Genomic DNA, 22,648 nt, shown 5'->3' on the forward strand with positions numbered 1-22,648 from the left:
GAATTTCTTTCTCTTCTAAAAAAATATGGACTATCATATGCAATTTTTGGAATTTCTTTCCCTTCATCATAAACGTGGAATATCATATGCAATTTATATCATTTCTTTCTCTTCTCCAAAGACGTGGACTATCATATGCAATTTTATAATTTCTTTCTCTTTTTTAAAAACGTGGACTATCATATACAATTTCTGGAATTTCTTTCCCTTCTCCAAAAACGTGGACTATCATACACAATTTATGAAATTTCTTTCCCTTCTCAAAAATCATGCAATATCATATGCAATTTATATCATTTCTTTCTCTTCCCCAAAAACGTGGACTATCATATGCAATTTATGGAATTTCCTTCTTTTCTCAAAACACGTGAACTATCATATGCAATTTTTTAAATTTCTTTCTCTTCTCCAAAAACGTGGACTATCATTTGCATTTTATGGAATTTTTTTCCCTTCTCCAAAAACGTGGACTAACATATGCAATTTCTGAAAGTTTTTTACTTTCTCACAAATACGTTCACTATCATATGCAATTTCTGGAATTTCTTTCCCTTCTCCAAAAACATGGACTATCATATGCAATTTCTGGAATTTCTTTACTTTCTTACAAAAACATGGACTATCATATGCAGTTTCTGGTATTTCTTTCCCTTCTCAAAAAACGTGGACTATCATATGCAATTCCTAAAATTTCTTTCTATTCTCCGAAAACTTAGACTATCATATGCAATTTCTGGAATTTATTTCCCTTCTCCAAAAACATGGAATATCATATGAAATATATCGAATTTCTATCCCTTCTCTAAAAATTTGTACATTCATATGGAATTTCTGAAATTTCATTCCCTTCTCCAAAAACGTGGCCTATCATATACAATTTCTAAAATTTATTTCTATTCTCCAAAAACGTGGAATATCATATGCAATTTCTAGAACTTCTTTCCTTTCTCCAAAAACATGGACTATCGTATTCAATTTCTAAAATTTCTTTTTCTTCTCCAAAAACATGGACTATTATATGCATTTTCTAAAATTTCTTTACTTTCCCACAAAAACAATGACTATCATATGCAATTTCTGGAATTTCTTTCCCTTCTCTAAAAACATGGAATATCATATACAATTTCAGGAATTTCTTTCCTTTCTTCAAAAACTTGGACTATCATATTCAATTTATTAAATTTCTTTTTCTTCTCCAAAAACGTGGAATATCATATGCAATTTCTGGAAATTCTTTCCTTTCTCCAAAAACTTGGACTATCGTATTCAATTTCTAAAATTTCTTTTTCTTCTCAAAAAACGTGGACTATCATGAGCAATTTTAGGATTTCTTTCTCTTCTCCAAAAACATAGACTATCATATGGAATTTCTGGATTTTCTTTCCCTTCTAAAAAAACATGGACTATCATATGCAATTTCAGGAATTTCTTTCTTTTCTCCTAAAACAGGGAATATCATATGCAATATATCGAATTTCTTTCCCTTCCCAAAAAAGGTTTACAATCATACGGAATTTTGGAAGTTTCTTTCTCTTCTCCAAAAACGTGGACTATCATATGCAATTTCTGGAATTTCTTTCCTTTCTCCTAAAACATGGAATATCATATGCAATATATCGAATTTCTTTCCCTTCCCAAAAAAAGTTTACAATCATTCGGAATTTTTGAAATTTCTTTCTCTTCTCCAAAAACGTTGACTATCATATGCAATTTCTGAATTTCTTTTACTTCTAAAAAAATGTGGACTATCATCAATTTTTGGAATTTCTTTCCCTTCTTCATAAACGTGGAATATCATATGCAATTTATATCATTTCTTTCTCTTATCCAAAGACGTGGACTATCATATGCAATTTTATAATTTCTTTCTCTTTTCTAAAAACGTGGACTATCATATACAATTTCTGGAATTTCTTTCCCTTCTCCAAAAATGTGGACTATCATATACAATTTATGAAATTTCTTTCCCTTCTCAAAAAACATGGAATATCATATGCAATTTATATCATTTCTTTCTCTTCCCCAAAAACGTAGACTATCATATGCAATTTATGGAATTTCCTTCTTTTCTCAAAACACGTGAACTATCATATGCAATTTTTTAAATTTCTTTCTCTTCTCCAAAATCGTGGACTATCATTTGCATTTTATGGAATTTCTTTCCCTTCTCCAAAAACGTGGACTATCATATGCAATTTCTGAAAGTTTTTTACTTTCTCACAAATACGTTCACTATCATATGCAATTTCTGGAATTTCTTTCCCTTCTCCAAAAACATGGACTATCATATGCAATTTCTGGAATTTCTTTACTTTCTTACAAAAACATGGACTATCATATGCAGTTTCTGGTATTTCTTTCCCTTCTCCAAAAACGTGGACTATCATATGCAATTCCTAAAATTTCTTTCTATTCTCCGAAAACTTGGACTATCATATGCAATTTCTGGAATTTATTTCCCTTCTCCTAAAACATGGAATATCATATGAAATATATCGAATTTCTATCCCTTCTCTAAAAATTTGTACATTCATATGGAATTTCTGAAATTTCATTCCCTTCTCCAAAAACGTGGTCTATCATATACAATTTCTAAAATTTATTTCTATTCTCCAAAAACGTGGAATATCATATGCAATTTCTAGAACTTCTTTCCTTTCTCCAAAAACATGGACTATCGTATTCAATTTCTAAAATTTCTTTTTCTTCTCCAAAAACATGGACTATTATATGCATTTTCTAAAATTTCTTTACTTTCCCACAAAAACAATGACTATCATATGCAATTTCTGGAATTTCTTTCCCTTCTCTAAAAACATGGAATATCATATACAATTTCAGGAATTTCTTTCCTTTCTTCAAAAACTTGGACTATCATATTCAATTTATTAAATTTCTTTTTCTTCTCCAAAAACGTGGAATATCATATGCAATTACTAGAAATTCTTTCCTTTCTCCAAAAACTTGGACTATCGTATTCATTTTCTAAAATTTCTTTTTCTTCTCCAAAAACATAGACTATCATATGGAATTTTTGGATTTTCTTTCCCTTCTAAAAAAACATGGACTATCATATGCAATTTCTGGAATTTCTTTCTTTTCTCCTAAAACATGGAATATCATATGCAATATATCGAATTTCTTTCCCTTCCCAAAAAAGGTTTACAATCATACGGAATTTTTGAAGTTTCTTTCTCTTCTCCAAAAACGTGGACTATCATATGCAATTTCTGGAATTTCTTTCCTTTCTCCTAAAACATGGAATATCATATGCAATATATCGAATTTCTTTCCCTTCCCAAAAAAAGTTTACAATCATTCGGAATTTTTGAAATTTCTTTCTCTTCTCCAAAAACGTTGACTATCATATGCAATTTCTGAATTTCTTTTTCTTCTAAAAAAATGTGGACTATCATCAATTTTTGGAATTTCTTTCCCTTCTTCATAAACGTGGAATATCATATGCAATTTATATCATTTCTTTCTCTTATCCTAAGACGTGGACTATCATATGCAATTTTATAATTTCTTTCTCTTTTCTAAAAACGTGGACTATCATATACAATTTCTGGAATTTCTTTCCCTTCTCCAAAAACGTGGACTATCATATACAATTTATGAAATTTCTTTCCCTTCTCAAAAAACATGGAATATCATATGCAATTTATATCATTTCTTTCTCTTCCCCAAAAACGTGGACTATCATATGCAATTTATGGAATTTCCTTCTTTTCTCAAAACACGTGAACTATCATATGCAATTTTTAAATTTCTTTCTCTTCTCCAAAATCGTGGACTATCATTTGCATTTTATGGAATTTCATTCCCTTCTCCAAAAACGTGGACTATCATATGCAATTTCTGAAAGTTTTTTACTTTCTCACAAATACGTTCACTATCATATGCAATTTCTGGAATTTCTTTCCCTTCTCCAAAAACATGGACTATCATATGCAATTTCTGGAATTTCTTTACTTTCTTACAAAAACATGGACTATCATATGCAGTTTCTGGTATTTCTTTCCCTTCTCCAAAAACGTGGACTATCATATGCAATTCCTAAAATTTCTTTCTATTCTCCGAAAACTTGGACTATCATATGCAATTTCTGGAGTTTATTTCCCTTCTCCTAAAACATGGAATATCATATGAAATATATCGAATTTCTATCCCTTCTCCAATAATTTGTACATTCATATGGAATTTCTGAAATTTCATTCCCTTCTCCCAAAACGTGGTCTATCATATACAATTTCTAAAATTTATTTCTATTCTCCAAAAACGTGGAATATCATATGCAATTTCTAGAACTTCTTTCCTTTCTCCAAAAACATGGACTATCGTATTCAATTTCTAAAATTTCTTTTTCTTCTCCAAAAACTTGGACTATTATATGCATTTTCTAAAATTTCTTTACTTTCCCACAAAAACAATGACTATCATATGCAATTTCTGGAATTTCTTTCCCTTCTCTAAAAACATGGAATATCATATACAATTTCAGGAATTTCTTTCCTTTCTTCAAAAACTTGGACTATCATATTCAATTTATTAAATTTCTTTTTCTTCTCCAAAAACGTGGAATATCATATGCAATTTCAGGAAATTCTTTCCTTTCTCCAAAAACTTGGACTATCGTATTCAATTTCTAAAATTTCTTTTTCTTCTCAAAAAACGTGGACTATCATGAGCAATTTTAGGATTTCTTTCTCTTCTCCAAAAACATAGACTATCATATGGAATTTTTGGATTTTCTTTCCCTTCTAAAAAAACATGGACTATCATATGCAATTTCTGGAATTTCTTTCTTTTCTCCTAAAACATGGAATATCATATGCAATATATCAAATTTCTTTCCCTTCCCAAAAAAAGTTTACAATCATACGGAATTTTTGAAGTTTCTTTCTCTTCTCCAAAAACATTGACTATCATATGCAATTTCTGAATTTCTTTCTCTTCTAAAAAAATATGGACTATCATATGCAATTTTTGGAATTTCTTTCCTTTCTTCATAAACGTGGAATATCATATGCAATTTATATCATTTCTTTCTCTTCTCCAAAGACGTGGACTATCATATGCAATTTTATAATTTCTTTCTCTTTTTTAAAAACGTGGACTATCATATACAATTTCTGGAATTTCTTTCCCTTCTCCAAAAACGTGGACTATCATACACAATTTATGAAATTTCTTTCCCTTCTCAAAAATCATGGAATATCATATGCAATTTATATCATTTCTTTCTCTTCCCCAAAAACGTGGACTATCATATGCATTTTATGGAATTTCCTTCTTTTCTCAAAACACGTGTACTATCATATGCAATTTCTGGAATTTCTTTCTTTTCTCCTAAAACATGGAATATCATATGCAATATATCGAATTTCTTTCCCTTCCCAAAAAAGGTTTACAATCATACGGAATTTTTGAAGTTTCTTTCTCTTCTCCAAAAACGTGGACTATCATATGCAATTTCTGGAATTTCTTTCCTTTCTCCTAAAACATGGAATATCATATGCAATATATCGAATTTCTTTCCCTTCCCAAAAAAAGTTTACAATCATTCGGAATTTTTGAAATTTCTTTCTCTTCTCCAAAAACGTTGACTATCATATGCAATTTCTGAATTTCTTTTTCTTCTAAAAAAATGTGGACTATCATCAATTTTTGGAATTTCTTTCCCTTCTTCGTAAACGTGGAATATCATATGCAATTTATATCATTTCTTTCTCTTATCCTAAGACGTGGACTATCATATGCAATTTTATAATTTCTTTCTCTTTTCTAAAAACGTGGACTATCATATACAATTTCTGGAATTTCTTTCCCTTCTCCAAAAACGTGGACTATCATATACAATTTATGAAATTTCTTTCCCTTCTCAAAAAACATGGAATATCATATGCAATTTATGTCATTTCTTTCTCTTCCCCAAAAACGTGGACTATCATATGCAATTTATGGAATTTCCTTCTTTTCTCAAAACACGTGAACTATCATATGCAATTTTTTAAATTTCTTTCTCTTCTCCAAAATCGTGGACTATCATTTGCATTTTATGGAATTTCATTCCCTTCTCCAAAAACGTGGACTATCATATGCAATTTCTGAAAGTTTTTTACTTTCTCACAAATACGTTCACTATCATATGCAATTTCTGGAATTTCTTTCCCTTCTCCAAAAACATGGACTATCATATGCAATTTCTGGAATTTCTTTACTTTCTTACAAAAACATGGACTATCATATGCAGTTTCTGGTATTTCTTTCCCTTCTCCAAAAACGTGGACTATCATATGCAATTCCTAAAATTTCTTTCTATTCTCCGAAAACTTGGACTATCATATGCAATTTCTGGAGTTTATTTCCCTTCTCCTAAAACATGGAATATCATATGAAATATATCGAATTTCTATCCCTTCTCCAATAATTTGTACATTCATATGGAATTTCTGAAATTTCATTCCCTTCTCCCAAAACGTGGTCTATCATATACAATTTCTAAAATTTATTTCTATTCTCCAAAAACGTGGAATATCATATGCAATTTCTAGAACTTCTTTCCTTTCTCCAAAAACATGGACTATCGTATTCAATTTCTAAAATTTCTTTTTCTTCTCCAAAAACTTGGACTATTATATGCATTTTCTAAAATTTCTTTACTTTCCCACAAAAACAATGACTATCATATGCAATTTCTGGAATTTCTTTCCCTTCTCTAAAAACATGGAATATCATATACAATTTCAGGAATTTCTTTCCTTTCTTCAAAAACTTGGACTATCATATTCAATTTATTAAATTTCTTTTTCTTCTCCAAAAACGTGGAATATCATATGCAATTTCAGGAAATTCTTTCCTTTCTCCAAAAACTTGGACTATCGTATTCAATTTCTAAAATTTCTTTTTCTTCTCAAAAAACGTGGACTATCATGAGCAATTTTAGGATTTCTTTCTCTTCTCCAAAAACATAGACTATCATATGGAATTTTTGGATTTTCTTTCCCTTCTAAAAAAACATGGACTATCATATGCAATTTCTGGAATTTCTTTCTTTTCTCCTAAAACATGGAATATCATATGCAATATATCAAATTTCTTTCCCTTCCCAAAAAAAGTTTACAATCATACGGAATTTTTGAAGTTTCTTTCTCTTCTCCAAAAACATTGACTATCATATGCAATTTCTGAATTTCTTTCTCTTCTAAAAAAATATGGACTATCATATGCAATTTTTTGAATTTCTTTCCTTTCTTCATAAACGTGGAATATCATATGCAATTTATATCATTTCTTTCTCTTCTCCAAAGACGTGGACTATCATATGCAATTTTATAATTTCTTTCTCTTTTTTAAAAACGTGGACTATCATATACAATTTCTGGAATTTCTTTCCCTTCTCCAAAAACGTGGACTATCATACACAATTTATGAAATTTCTTTCCCTTCTCAAAAATCATGGAATATCATATGCAATTTATATCATTTCTTTCTCTTCCCCAAAAACGTGGACTATCATATGCATTTTATGGAATTTCCTTCTTTTCTCAAAACACGTGTACTATCATATGCAATTTTTTAAATTTCTTTCTCTTCTCCAAAAACGTGGACTATCATTTGCATTTTATGGAATTTTTTTCCCTTCTCCAAAAACGTGGACTATCATATGCAATTTCTGAAAGTTTTTTACTTTCTCACAAATACGTTCACTATCATATGCAATTTCTGGAATTTCTTTCCCTTCTCCAAAAACATGGACTATCATATGCAATTTCTGGAATTTCTTTACTTTCTTACAAAAACATGGACTATCATATGCAGTTTCTGGTATTTCTTTCCCTTCTCCAAAAACGTGGACTATCATATGCAACTCCTAAAATTTCTTTCTATTCTCCGGAAACTTGGACTATCATATGCAATTTCTGGAATTTATTTCCCTTCTCCTAAAACATGGAATATCATATGAAATATATCGAATTTCTATCCCTTCTCTAAAAATTTGTACATTCATATGGAATTTCTGAAATTTCATTCCCTTCTCCAAAAACGTGGCCTATCATATACAATTTCTAAAATTTATTTCTATTCTCCAAAAACGTGGAATATCATATGCAATTTCTAGAACTTCTTTCCTTTCTCCAAAAACATGGACTATCGTATTTAATTTCTAAAATTTCTTTTTCTTCTCCAAAAACATGGACTATTATATGCATTTTCTAAAATTTCTTTACTTTCCCACAAAAACAATGACTATCATATGCAATTTCTGGAATTTCTTTCCCTTCTCTAAAAACATGGAATATCATATACAATTTCAGGAATTTCTTTCCTTTCTTCAAAAACTTGGACTATCATATTCAATTTATTAAATTTCTTTTTCTTCTCCAAAAACGTGGAATATCATATGCAATTTCTGGAAATTCTTTCCTTTCTCCAAAAACTTGGACTATCGTATTCAATTTCTAAAATTTCTTTTTCTTCTCAAAAAACGTGGACAATCATGAGCAATTTTAGGATTTCTTTCTCTTCTCCAAAAACATAGACTATCATATGTAATTTCTGGATTTTCTTTCCCTTCTAAAAAAACATGGACTATCATATGCAATTTCTGAAATTTCTTTCTTTTCTCCTAAAACATGGAATATCATATGCAATATATCGAATTTCTTTCCCTTCCCAAAAAAGGTTTACAATCATACGGAATTTTTGAAGTTTCTTTCTCTTCTCCAAAAACGTGGACTATCATATGCAATTTCTGGAATTTCTTTCCTTTCTCCTAAAACATGGAATATCATATGCAATATATCGAATTTCTTTCCCTTCCCAAAAAAAGTTTACAATCATTCGGAATTTTTGAAATTTCTTTCTCTTCTCCAAAAACGTTGACTATCATATGCAATTTCTGAATTTCTTTTTCTTCTAAAAAAATGTGGACTATCATCAATTTTTGGAATTTCTTTCCCTTCTTCATAAACGTGGAATATCATATGCAATTTATATCATTTCTTTCTCTTATCCAAAGACGTGGACTATCATATGCAATTTTATAATTTCTTTCTCTTTTCTAAAAACGTGGACTATCATATACAATTTCTGGAATTTCTTTCCCTTCTCCAAAAACGTGGACTATCATACACAATTTATGAAATTTCTTTCCCTTCTCAAAAAACATGGAATATCATATGCAATTTATATCATTTCTTTCTCTTCCCCAAAAACGTGGACTATCATATGCAATTTATGGAATTTCCTTCTTTTCTCAAAACACGTGAACTATCATATGCAATTTTTTAAATTTCTTTCTCTTCTCCAAAATCGTGGACTATCATTTGCATTTTATGGAATTTCTTTCCCTTCTCCAAAAACGTGGACTATCATATGCAATTTCTGAAAGTTTTTTACTTTCTCACAAATACGTTCACTATCATATGCAATTTCTGGAATTTCTTTCCCTTCTCCAAAAACATGGACTATCATATGCAATTTCTGGAATTTCTTTACTTTCTTACAAAATCATGGACTATGATATGCAGTTTCTGGTATTTCTTTCCCTTCTCCAAAAACGTGGACTATCATATGCAATTCCTAAAATTTCTTTCTATTCTCCGAAAACTTGGACTATCATATGCAATTTCTGGAGTTTATTTCCCTTCTCCTAAAACATGGAATATCATATGAAATATATCGAATTTCTATCCCTTCTCTAAAAACTTGTACATTCATATGGAATTTCTGAAATTTCATTCCCTTCTCCAAAAACGTGGTCTATCATATACAATTTCTAAAATTTATTTCTATTCTCCAAAAACGTGGAATATCATATGCAATTTCTAGAATTTCTTTCCTTTCTCCAAAAACATGGACTATCGTATTCAATTTCTAAAAAATTTTTTTCTTCTCCAAAAACATGGACTATTATATGCATTTTCTAAAATTTATTTACTTTCCCACAAAAACAATGACTATCATATGCAATTTCTGGAATTTCTTTCCCTTCTCTAAAAACATGGAATATCATATACAATTTCAGGAATTTCTTTCCTTTCTTCAAAAACTTGGACTATCATATTCAATTTATTAAATTTCTTTTTCTTCTCCAAAAACGTGGAATATCATATGCAATTTCTGGAAATTCTTTCCTTTCTCCAAAAACATGGACTATCGTATTCAATTTCTAAAATTTCTTTTTCTTCTCAAAAAACGTGGACTATCATGAGCAATTTTAGGATTTCTTTCACTTCTCCAAAAACATAGACTATCATATGGAATTTCTGGATTTTCTTTCCCTTCTAAAAAAACATGGACTATCATATGCAATTTCTGGAATTTCTTTCTTTTCTCCTAAAACATGGAATATCATATGCAATATATCGAATTTCTTTCTCTTCCCAAAAAAGGTTTACAATCATACGGAATTTTTGAAGTTTCTTTCTCTTCTCCAAAAACGTGGACTATCATATGCAATTTCTGGAATTTCTTTCCTTTCTCCTAAAACATGGAATATCATATGCAATATATCGAATTTCTTTCCCTTCCCAAAAAAAGTTTACAATCATTCGGAATTTTTGAAATTTCTTTCTCTTCTCCAAAAACGTTGACTATCATATGCAATTTCTGAATTTCTTTTTCTTCTAAAAAAATGTGGACTATCATCAATTTTTGGAATTTCTTTCCCTTCTTCATAAACGTGGAATATCATATGCAATTTATATCATTTCTTTCTCTTATCCAAAGACGTGGACTATCATATGCAATTTTATAATTTCTTTCTCTTTTCTAAAAACGTGGACTATCATATACAATTTCTGGAATTTCTTTCCCTTCTCCAAAAACGTGGACTATCATATACAATTTATGAAATTTCTTTCCCTTCTCAAAAAACATGGAATATCATATGCAATTTATATCATTTCTTTCTCTTCCCCAAAAACGTGGACTATCATATGCAATTTATGGAATTTCCTTCTTTTCTCAAAACACGTGAACTATCATATGCAATTTTTTAAATTTCTTTCTCTTCTCCAAAATCGTGGACTATCATTTGCATTTTATGGAATTTCATTCACTTCTCCAAAAACGTGGACTATCATATGCAATTTCTGAAAGTTTTTTACTTTCTCACAAATACGTTCACTATCATATGCAATTTCTGGAATTTCTTTTCCTTCTCCAAAAACATGGACTATCATATGCAATTTCTGGAATTTCTTTACTTTCTTACAAAAACATGGACTATCATATGCAGTTTCTAGTATTTCTTTCCCTTCTCCAAAAACGTGGACTATCATATGCAATTCCTAAAATTTCTTTCTATTCTACGAAAACTTGGACTATCATATGCAATTTCTGGAATTTATTTCCCTTCTCCTAAAACATGGAATATCATATGAAATATATCGAATTTCTATCCCTTCTCTAAAAATTTGTACATTCATATGGAATTTCTGAAATTTCATTCCCTTCTCCAAAAACGTGGTCTATCATATACAATTTTTAAAATTTCTTTCTATTCTCCAAAAACGTGGAATATCATTTGCAATTTCTAGAACTTCTTTCCTTTATCCAAAAACATGGACTATCGTATTCATTTTCTAAAATTTCATTTTTCTTCTCCAAAAACATGGACTATTATATGCATTTTCTAAAATTTATTTACTTTCCCACAAAAACAATGACTATCATATGCAATTTCTGGAATTTCTTTCCCTTCTCTAAAAACATGGAATATCATATACAATTTCAGGAATTTCTTTCCTTTCTTCAAAAACTTGGACTATCATATTCAATTTATTAAATTTCTTTTTCTTCTCCAAAAACGTGGAATATCATATGCAATTTCTGGAAATTCTTTCCTTTCTCCAAAAACTTGGACTATCGTATTCAATTTCTAAAATTTCTTTTTCTTCTCAAAAAACGTGGACTATCATGAGCAATTTTAGGATTTCTTTCTCTTCTCCAAAAACATAGACTATCATATGGAATTTCTGGATTTTCTTTCCCTTCTAAAAAAACATGGACAATCATATGCAATTTCTGGAATTTCTTTCTTTTCTCCTAAAACATGGAATATCATATGCAATATATCGAATTTCTTTCCCTTCCCAAAAAAGGTTTACAATCATACGGAATTTTTGAAGTTTCTTTCTCTTCTCCAAAAACATTGACTATCATACGCAATTTCTGAATTTCTTTCTCTTCTAAAAAAATGTGGACTATCATATGCGATTTTTGGAATTTCTTTCCCTTCTTCATAAACGTGGAATATCATATGCAATTTATATCATTTCTTTCTCTTCTCCAAAGACGTGGACTATCATATGCAATTTTATAATTTCTTTCTCCTTTCTAAAAACGTGGACTATCATATACAATTTCTTGAATTTCTTTCCCTTCTCCAAAAACGTGAACTATCATATACAATTTATGAAATTTCTTTCCCTTCTCAAAAAACATGGAATATCATATGCAATTTATCGAATTTCTTTCCCTTCTCCAAAAACGTGTACTATCATATGCAATTTTTGAAATTTGTTTCTCTTCCCCAAAAACGTGGACTATCATATGCAATTTATGGAATTTCCTTCTTTTCTCAAAACACGTGAACTATCATATGCAATTTCCTGAATTTCTTTCTCTTCTCCAAAAACGTGGACTATAATTTGCATTTTATGGAATTTCTTTCCCTTCTCCAAAAACGTGGACTATCATATGTAATTTCTGAAAGTTTTTTACTTTCTCACAAATACGTTCACTATCATATGCAATTTCTGGAATTTCTTTCCCTTCTCCAAAAACGTGGACAATCATATGAAATTTCTGGAATTTCTTTACTTTCTTACAAAAACATGGTCTATCATATGTAGTTTCGGGTATTTCTTTCCCTTCTCCAAAAACATGGACTATCATATGCAATTCCTAAAATTTATTTCTATTCTCCGAAAACATGGACTATCATATGCATTTTCTGGAGTTTATTTCCCTTCTCCTAAAACATGGAATATCATATGAGATATATCGAATTTCTTTACCTTCTCCAAAAAATTGTACAATCATATGGAATTTTTGAAATTTCATTCCCTTCTCCAAAAACGTGGACTATCATATACAATTTCAAAAATTTATTTCTATTCTTCAAAAACATGGAATATCATATGCAATTTCTAGAACTTCTTTCCTTTCTCCAAAAACATGGACTATCCTATTCAATTTCTAAAATTTCTTTTTCTTCTCCAAAAACATGGACTATTATATGCATTTTCTAAAATTTCTTTACTTTCCCACAAAAACAATGACTATCATATGCAATTTCTGGAATTTCTTTCCCTTCTCCAAAAACGTGGAATATCATATACAATTTAAGGAATTTCTTTCCTTTCTCAAAAAACTTGGACTATCATATTCAATTTATAAAATTTCTTTTTCTTATCCAAAAACGTGGAATATCATAAGCAATTTCTGGAATTTCTTTCCTTTCTTTGAAAACTTGGACTATCGTATTCAATTTTTAAAACTTCTTTTTCTTCTCCTATAACGTGGACTATCATGAGCAATTTTAGAATTTCTTTCTCTTCTCCAAAAACATAGACTATCATATGGAATTTCTGGATTTTCTTTCCCTTCTAAAAAAACGTGGACTATCATATGCAATTTCTGGAATTTCTTTCCTTTCTCCTAAAACATGGAATATCATATGCAATATATCGAATTTCTTTCCCTTCCCAAAAAAAGTTTACAATCATACGGAATTTTTGAAATTTCTTTCTCTTCTCCAAAAACGTTGACTATCATATGCAATTTCTGAATTTCTTTTTCTTCTAAAAGAACGTGGACTATCATCAATTTTTGGAATTTCTTTCCCTTCTTCATAAACGTGGAATATCATATGCAATTTATATCATTTCTTTCTCTTCTCCAAAGACGTGGACTATCATATGCAATTTTATAATTTCTTTCTCTTTTCTAAAAACGTGGACTATCATATACAATTTCTGGAATTTCTTTCCCTTCTCCAAAAACGTGGACTATCATATACAATTTATGAAATTTCTTTCCCTTCTCAAAAAACATGGAATATCATATGCAATTTATATCATTTCTTTCTCTTCCCCAAAAACGTGGACTATCATATGCAATTTATGGAATTTCCTTCTTTTCTCAAAACACGTGAACTATCATATGCAATTTTTTGAATTTCCTTCTCTTCTCCAAAAACGTGGACTATCATTTGCATTTTATGGAATTTCTTTCCCTTCTCCAAAAACGTGGACTATCATATGCAATTTCTGAAAGTTTTTTACTTTCTCACAAATACGTTCACTATCATATGCAATTTCTGGAATTTCTTTCCCTTCTCCAAAAACATGGACTATCATATGCAATTTCTGGAATTTCTTTACTTTCTTACAAAAACATGGACTATCATATGCAGTTTCTGGTATTTCTTTCCCTTCTCCAAAAACGTGGACTATCATATGCAATTCCTAAAATTTCTTTCTATTCTCCGAAAACTTGGACTATCATATGCAATTTCTGGAATTTATTTCCCTTCTCCTAAAACATGGAATATCATATGAAATATATCGAATTTCTATCCCTTCTCCAAAAATTTATACATTCATATGGAATTTCTGAATTTTCAGTCCCTTCTCCAAAAACGTGGTCTATCATATACAATTTCTAAAATTTCTTTCTATTCTCCAAAAACGTGGAATATCATTTGCAATTTCTAGAACTTCTTTCCTTTATCCAAAAACATGGACTATCGTATTCATTTTCTAAAATTTCATTTTCTTCTCCAAAAACATGGACTATTATATGCATTTTCTAAAATTTCTTTACTTTCCCACAAAAACAAAGACTATCATATGCAATTTCTGGAATTTCTTTCCCTTCCCAAAAACGTGGAATATCATATACAATTTTTGGAATTTCTTTCCTTTCTCCAAAAACTTGGACTATCATATTCAATTTATAAAATTTCTTTTTCTTCTCCAAAAACGTGGAATATCATATGCAATTTCTGGAATTTCTTTCCTTTCTCCAAAAACTTGGACTATCGTATTCAATTTCTAAAATTTCTTTTTCTTCTCCAAAAACGTGGACTATCTTAAGCAATTTTAGAATTTCTTTCTCTTCTCCAAAAACATAGACTATCATATGGAATTTCTGGATTTTCTTTCCCTTCTAAAAAAACGTGGACTATCATATGCAATTTCTGGAATTTCTTTCTTTTCTCCTAAAACATGGAATATCACATGCAATATATCGAATTTCTTTCCCTTCCCAAAAAAAGTGTACAATCATACGGAATTTTTGAAATTTCTTTCTCTTCTCCAAAAACGTTGACTATCATATGCAATTTCTGAATTTCTTTCTCTTCTAAAAAAATGTGGACTATCATATGCAATTTTTGGAATTTCTTTCCCTTCTTCATAAACGTGGAATATCATATGCAATTTATGTCATTTCTTTCTCTTCTCCAAAAACGTGGACTATCATATGAAATTTTATAATTTCTTTCTCTTTTCTAAAAACGTGGACTATCATATACAATTTCTGGAATTTCTTTCCCTTCTCCAAAAACGTGGACTAACATATGCAAATTCTGAAATTTCTTTCTCTTCTTCAAAACCGTGGACTATCATATGCAATTTCTGAAATTTCTTTCTCTTCTCCAAAAACGTGGACTATCATATTCAATTTTTGGGATTTCCTTCTTTTCTCAATACACGTGGATTATCATTTGCAATTTCTTGAATTTCATTCTATTCGCCAAAAACGTGGACTTTCATATGAATTTTATGGAATTTCTTTCCTTTCTCCAAAAATTTGGACTATCATATTCAATTTATAAAATTTCTTTTTCTTCTCCAAAAACATGGACTATTATATGCAGTATTAGAATTTCTATCTCTTCTCCAAATACATGGACTATCATATGCAATTTTTTGAATATCTTTCCCTTCTAAATAAACGTGGACTATCATATGCAATTAATGGAATTTCTTCCCCTTCTCCTAAAACATTGAAAATCATATGCAATATATCGAATTTCTTTCCCTTCTCCAAAAAAAGTGTACAATCATATGGAATTCCTTAAATTTCTTCTCTTCTCCTAAAATGTGGACTATCATGTGCAATTTCTGAATTTCTTTCTCATCTAAAAAAATATGGACTATCATATGCAATTTCTGGAATTTTTTTCCCTTCTCCAAAAACGTGGACTAGCATATGCAATTTCTGAAATTTCTTTCTCTTCTACAAAAGCGTGGACTATCATATGCAATTTCTGAATTTCGTTCTCTTCTCCTAAACTTGGAATATCATATGCTATTTATCGAATTTCTTTCCCTTCTCCAAAAACGTGTACTATCATATGCAATTTTAGAAATTTCTTTCTCTTCCTCAAAAACGTGGACTATCATATGCAATTTATAGAATTTCCTTCTTTTCTCAAAACACGTGGACTATCGTATGCAATTTCTGGAATTTCTTTCCCTTCTCCAAAAACGTGAACTAACATATGCAATTTCTGGAATTTTTTCCCTTCTCCAAAAACTTAGACTATCATATTCAGTTTATAAAATTTCTTTTTCCTCTCCAAAAACGTGGAATATCATATGCAATTTCTAGAATTTCTTTCCTTTCTCCAAAAACTCGGACTATCGTATTCAATTTCTAAAATTTCTTTTTCTTCTCCAAAAACGTGGACTATCATAAGCAATTTTTGAATTTCTTTCTCTTCTCCAAAAGCATGGACTATTGTAACATCCCTAGGTTGCTAATCACCACTAACTATATCAATATTGATAGTTAAGCATAATTATGATGATGATTAGTAATTAGAAGGGAATGTTAAAATATAATTAGTGAAGTTGAGCATAATCAGTTTATGGAAGTTTAAGTAGAGGGCAGAATAGTCCTTTTACTTGTGAACTACATAAACCAATTTATGAAGTCTAATTCATTTTTTCCTTCCACTTAGAGAAATTCTAAACAAGAGAGGGAGAGAGGGAAGCGGGAGAAGAAGAACAGCTCCTTACATGCAACATTTCCACTGATACCATCATCATCTCAGCCCTATCATTCATCTATTTCATCTCCAGGTGGGTTTATAGATAGATTCTTGGGTAGAAGTTAGATTTGTATAATTGGGGGTTAGGGTTCATAGAAATTTATAGTATGTTCTTGTGGGACTTGCTGATTTTGTGATGTATTTTAATATGGAGAATGACTTCCTTTTATCATTGATTTATGAACATGCATATTGAACCATGTTATTCATGATGTTGCTTGATTTCATGTTCTATGTTGTTCTTACCTGAAATTTCCTGTTAAGAATGAATATTTTATGTTTGGGACAGTTTAGGATGGATATAGATGTATTGGGACTGGTTTTTATGCAGGAAATTAAGTATTTTTCAGTCAGAGTTGCAGGAAAATCGATTCCCACATATTGGAAATCGATTTCTAGTAAAAAATTGGATTTTTGGGCATTCTGCGTGCAGGAAATCGATTCCCCCATATTGGAAATTGAATTCCTGAGACTGCATTGAAAAAAAAACAGATTTGAAATTAGCATAACTTGAGTTCCGTAACTCGGAATTAGGCGTTGGAAAGCTAATGGAAAGGGCTACGATTTTCCTAAGCTTCCATAACCTTAGAATGCTCCTAAATATTACTAAAATCCAAGTGTATATCTTAATTAATAAAAGCAAAACTTGGTGAGGTAAACTTTAGGGTACATATTAAGAAGGATTAACGGAGGTTAACTAATAATGGTGTGTCATGACTAATGGTTATATAATGGGCATAAGGGTAGTAACGGTGCGATGCTTGTTACTTATATGTGGTTGTCCTTGAGATGCGATGTTCAAGGATGCTCCCAGACCATATATTGAAGGTCCTTCTCTGGTGTGACGCTCGAGATTGATTGGTGCTCCATAGTTCAGGAGTATTCTTCGGGGATGAACTCCTAGGGATGCGAACCAATACCTTCCCCTCTTTGTAGTCATTATTGAGAAATTGAATTGTGAGATGCAATTCGATGTTAATTCCATGACTTTATGGAATCGAATCGTGAGATGTGATTCGATGTCAATCCATGTTTCTTATAGTCTATATTATTTAACAATTGTATGTTGAAATAATGATTTCCAGTAAGGTGAAGTGAGATGCTTCGGAACCGGAAGGAAATAGTCTTTCCACTAACAACATTGGTACAGCCTTGTAGAACCGAGTGGACCCTGAGATAGGGAAACCCACTGAGATTAGTATCTCACCCCATTCCTATTATTTTTGCAGGTGCCTCTTCTCAGGAGAAGGGAAAAAGCAAGGAAATTTAGAGATGGGTGTGATAGGTGTCTTGTGATTTTCTCCGTTGTTGTATTTTGTTCTTTTTTGGCTATGTTATGGTTATGTATTTTGGTTTACTAGTGATGTACCTTATACATGAACTTATGACCGTTTAGGCGTATTGTATGATTTCAGTACCACCTTTTTGCTATGTATCGCATTATTTTAGATATATGTTATGCATGGTTTTTATAGTTGGTATCAGAGCAGGTCGATCCTCGACCCAGCCATGAAACATCAATAGTTTGGATTTCGCGTCGGTATTTATGTTGTTGTTATAAGAATCCTGTTGCATTAATTAGTATTGAGCCTGATCAACTCGATGTCTATGTATGTGACAGGAGACCTTATGGCTGAACAACCAAGAAGGAGGGGAAGGCCACGAGTTAATGCTGCCCAGAATCAGAACGAAAACCCGGAAGGAGAAATCGGTAACAATCAATGGGCACAGATGATGCAAATGCAACAACAACACCAACTGCAGATGCAGCAACAACAACAGGAATTTATGGCACAAATGATGCAGCAGATGCAAGGTACCCATCCACCTCCTCAACAAAATGATGGGAGTAGGGGCTTCCGAGAGTTTTACCGCATGAATCCTCCCGAGTTCCATGGTGATTCAGACCCTCTTAAGGTTCATGATTGGCTCACTAGTGTTGAGAGGATTTTTGAAGTGACTCCATGTTTGGAAGAAGACAAAGTGGTTTGTGCTGCTCAGGTGTTACGGGGACCAGCTGCTCGATGGTGGACAAATGCTTCCGCAAGCATGACTACATTGGGGCTTAATAAGACTTGGGAGCATTTTAAGGCAGCCATATTAGAAAATTACTTTCCGGATAGTTTGAGGGCTCAAAAGGAACTAGAATTTCAAATGCTACGCCAAGGCTCCATGACGGTGGCTGAATTTGCGGCAAAATTTGAAGATATGGCGACTTACTCTAGTCAGGCTCTCTACGCCCCGAATGAACAATGGAAGATTAACCAATTTAAAATCAGACTCCGTGGAGATATAGACTACTGTGTGGGACAGCAACGTTATAACACTTATGCTGAATTGCTTGAGCAGTGTTACATCGCGGAGCAGAGCCTAAAGAAGATTCAGCAAGAGAAAGAACAAGCCGAACCATGTCAAGAGAATTATAAAAGGCCAAATCAGCACTTGAGGCCAAAAGGAGCACCATCCAAAGGTAAGCCAAACCAGAATGTTAGACCATCACACCCGCCTTTTTGTAACAAATGCAAGCGAAACCATGTTGGAGGATGCAAGGGTAGTGAAGGTGTAACATGCTTTAATTGCGGAAAGAAAGGGCATTTTGCTTGGAATTGTCCAGATAGGAGCAGTCAAGGAGGGAATACAGGAAGGGTTTATACACTTGATGCAAAGAAGGCGAAGAGCAACAATGAACTAATTGCTGGTACGTGTCTATTAAATAATCAGACTTGTCTTGTTTTGTTTGATTGTGGAGCGTCGCACTCCTTTATTTCACCTCAGCGTGTCCAGCGTCTCGGGTTAGAAACGGTACCCTTGGATTCACCGATGGTAGTTGGCACGGCCGTCGACGGAAGTGTAGAAACTTCTCGGAAATGTGAGGACTGTATTATAACTGTTGATGATCGAGTCTTCCAAGTCGATTTGATTTGTCTACCACTTAAGAGGGTGGACGTGGTTTTGGGAATGGATTGGCTCTCTGCCAATTCAGTGCTCATTAATTGTAAGGAAAGGGCCATCCTGGTCCCAACTGTTGAAAATGTCCCGGAAGACTCAATGACTACACTATTGGAAGGTACAATTCATATGGTAAGCTGCTTATATGATCAAGAGAAAAGTTTCATTCTTTTTCTAGCTAAGGATCCGAACGAGAAATTATCTGCCTCACAAATTCCGGTAGTTTGTGAATTTCCGGGAGTTTTTCCAGAGGATGTCACTTCCTTACCTCCGGAGAGGGTAGTGGAATTCTCTATCGACTTAGTACCGGGAACAGGCCTAGTCTCTGTTGCCCTTTATCGAATGTCACCGGTTGAACTTAGAGAGTTGAAGAGTCAGTTGGAGGAATTATTGTCCAAACACTTTATCAAACCCAGTGTTTCTCCTTGGGGAGCCCCAATTTTTTTGGTCAAGAAGAAGGACGGTGGGATGCGGTTGTGTATAGATTATCGCCAGTTAAATAAAGTGACCATCAAGAATGTAACACCCCCAATTCTATACTAAACAAATAAGGGATATATTTGCGTAAATCAAAGTAAAGAAAGCATGCATCTCACGAGGGCGTTACACATATTGCAAAATAGAACAAATATTTTATCTTTAAACATGCAATGGTCATTTCCAAATAACACGGGAATTTAAAACAACATGCAAACCACATCGGAATAATCATCTCATCAAATAAATGGCAAAATAGGATGATTCCCATACATCATCCACCATGTCTCAACATCTTGGCTCAAGGCCACACATTAACCAGAATAACATATTCAAATATAAATACAATATGAGTAAACAAATATCTCATAACATCGAGTCATAAAAACATAAAACCCAACTCCCATGTGTTACATATAACCAGAGCACAAGTGACTACTTAGTCACGACACCCTACTAGAGATCTAAATCTCGACGCTAATCCTCCTTCGAAGCATCACTATCCATGAAACCTGCACGTTACCAACAAAGGATAACATTCAAACAGAAGGGTGAGAATTCAAATTCTTATAGAAAACATAATAATGGGAAATGTAAAATACAATAAGAATACATTTCAAGAATTCATCACTCTCCCCATAAACATGCATCATATGCAATTAATCAAGATTCACATGTTCATGTCATACAACATAGCTCATTCAATTCTAAGTGATCAAACATGATTCACATATTCACATATATATACATATATCATTAATACATATAAGTTCACATATGTATCACATGTGCTCCAAATCACATATATCACATTCATAACACAACAACAATTCATATAAAATGAGTCACCAAATTCACTTATCACATCTTATACACGCATAACAATCACATAATTGCATACATTCAAACATCACATAACACCAATGTGACTCAATGCAAGACATGTGACTCTATGCATGTGGTACCCAATGTGAATCCAATGTTTCACCGCTTTCCGATTCAATGTTTAGAATCCAAGCCACGCTCCCGATCCGGACAAGATCAAAGCCAACACGCCTATTTCCAATTAAGGATCACATCTGCTACGCCTGTTTCCATTCAAGGATCAACGTCTCTTACCATGTGAACCCAAGTTTCACCGCTTCCACCATAAAGCCGACCATGCTATGAATGTATGTACAACTACCAACAATTTATGCGATTAAGATTATCTCATCAATCTTAACTTACCGCATACCACAATAATCCAACTCTATGAATTATCCGCCAATTGTACACAACATTCACAACACAATTAACAATTACAACAAGGCATAACAACCATCATATATCCAATCACAATCATCATGCATATATTACCACACATCTTACCAATAGTTGTTATTCATTACATACCAAAACGTAACACACATAAAAGCATTTACAAGTATACAATCCACATCTCAATACATACACCTTTAAATGATCATTATCAACAAGACACATTCAAATAGTACATATAAATGTATATTTATATTCATTATAACATATCATGGATATCACATCACTTAACACATATATGAATATTAACCACAAGTCTTATTTAATAATACACACATAAGTAATCACATGTTATCCATATATTAACATCCAATTTAAACTATTCCACATCAACTAGCATTTAGAATTCAATCACATAAATCGCGGTTATCATATCACATAATACATCCATGAACATTGATCATGCACAATTCATCCATAACATACACATATAGGTAAATGTTATTCTCAATTATCATCATAATTTATAAAACAAGTGTCAATCCATTCTATCCTATCATATAGACAATCTCATTAGCTTCCCAACGCTTCGAACGGCGCATAAAACGGAGTTACGGATCAAAAGTTATGGCCTTTCAAAGTTTGGAAAAAGTTCTGTAAAACAGGGTTCGCGGCTCGAACAAAGTTCGCGGCGCGAACTGAGTGAATCAAATAATCCCCAAGTTTCTGCCAAGCAGTTCGCGGCTCGAATAATAGTTCGCGGCGCGAACTGGCGATTTCAGAAAATCCCAAATCTTAGAAAACAGCATGCGAATTTCATCCCAAAACCCTTAAACTCAACCCAAATCAAACTGAAAACACCAACCATCATGAACAACAATAGAA

The sequence above is a fragment of the Vicia villosa genome, linkage group LG6, assembly GCF_029867415.1.
Source record: "Vicia villosa cultivar HV-30 ecotype Madison, WI linkage group LG6, Vvil1.0, whole genome shotgun sequence".
NCBI lineage: Eukaryota > Viridiplantae > Streptophyta > Magnoliopsida > Fabales > Fabaceae > Vicia > Vicia villosa.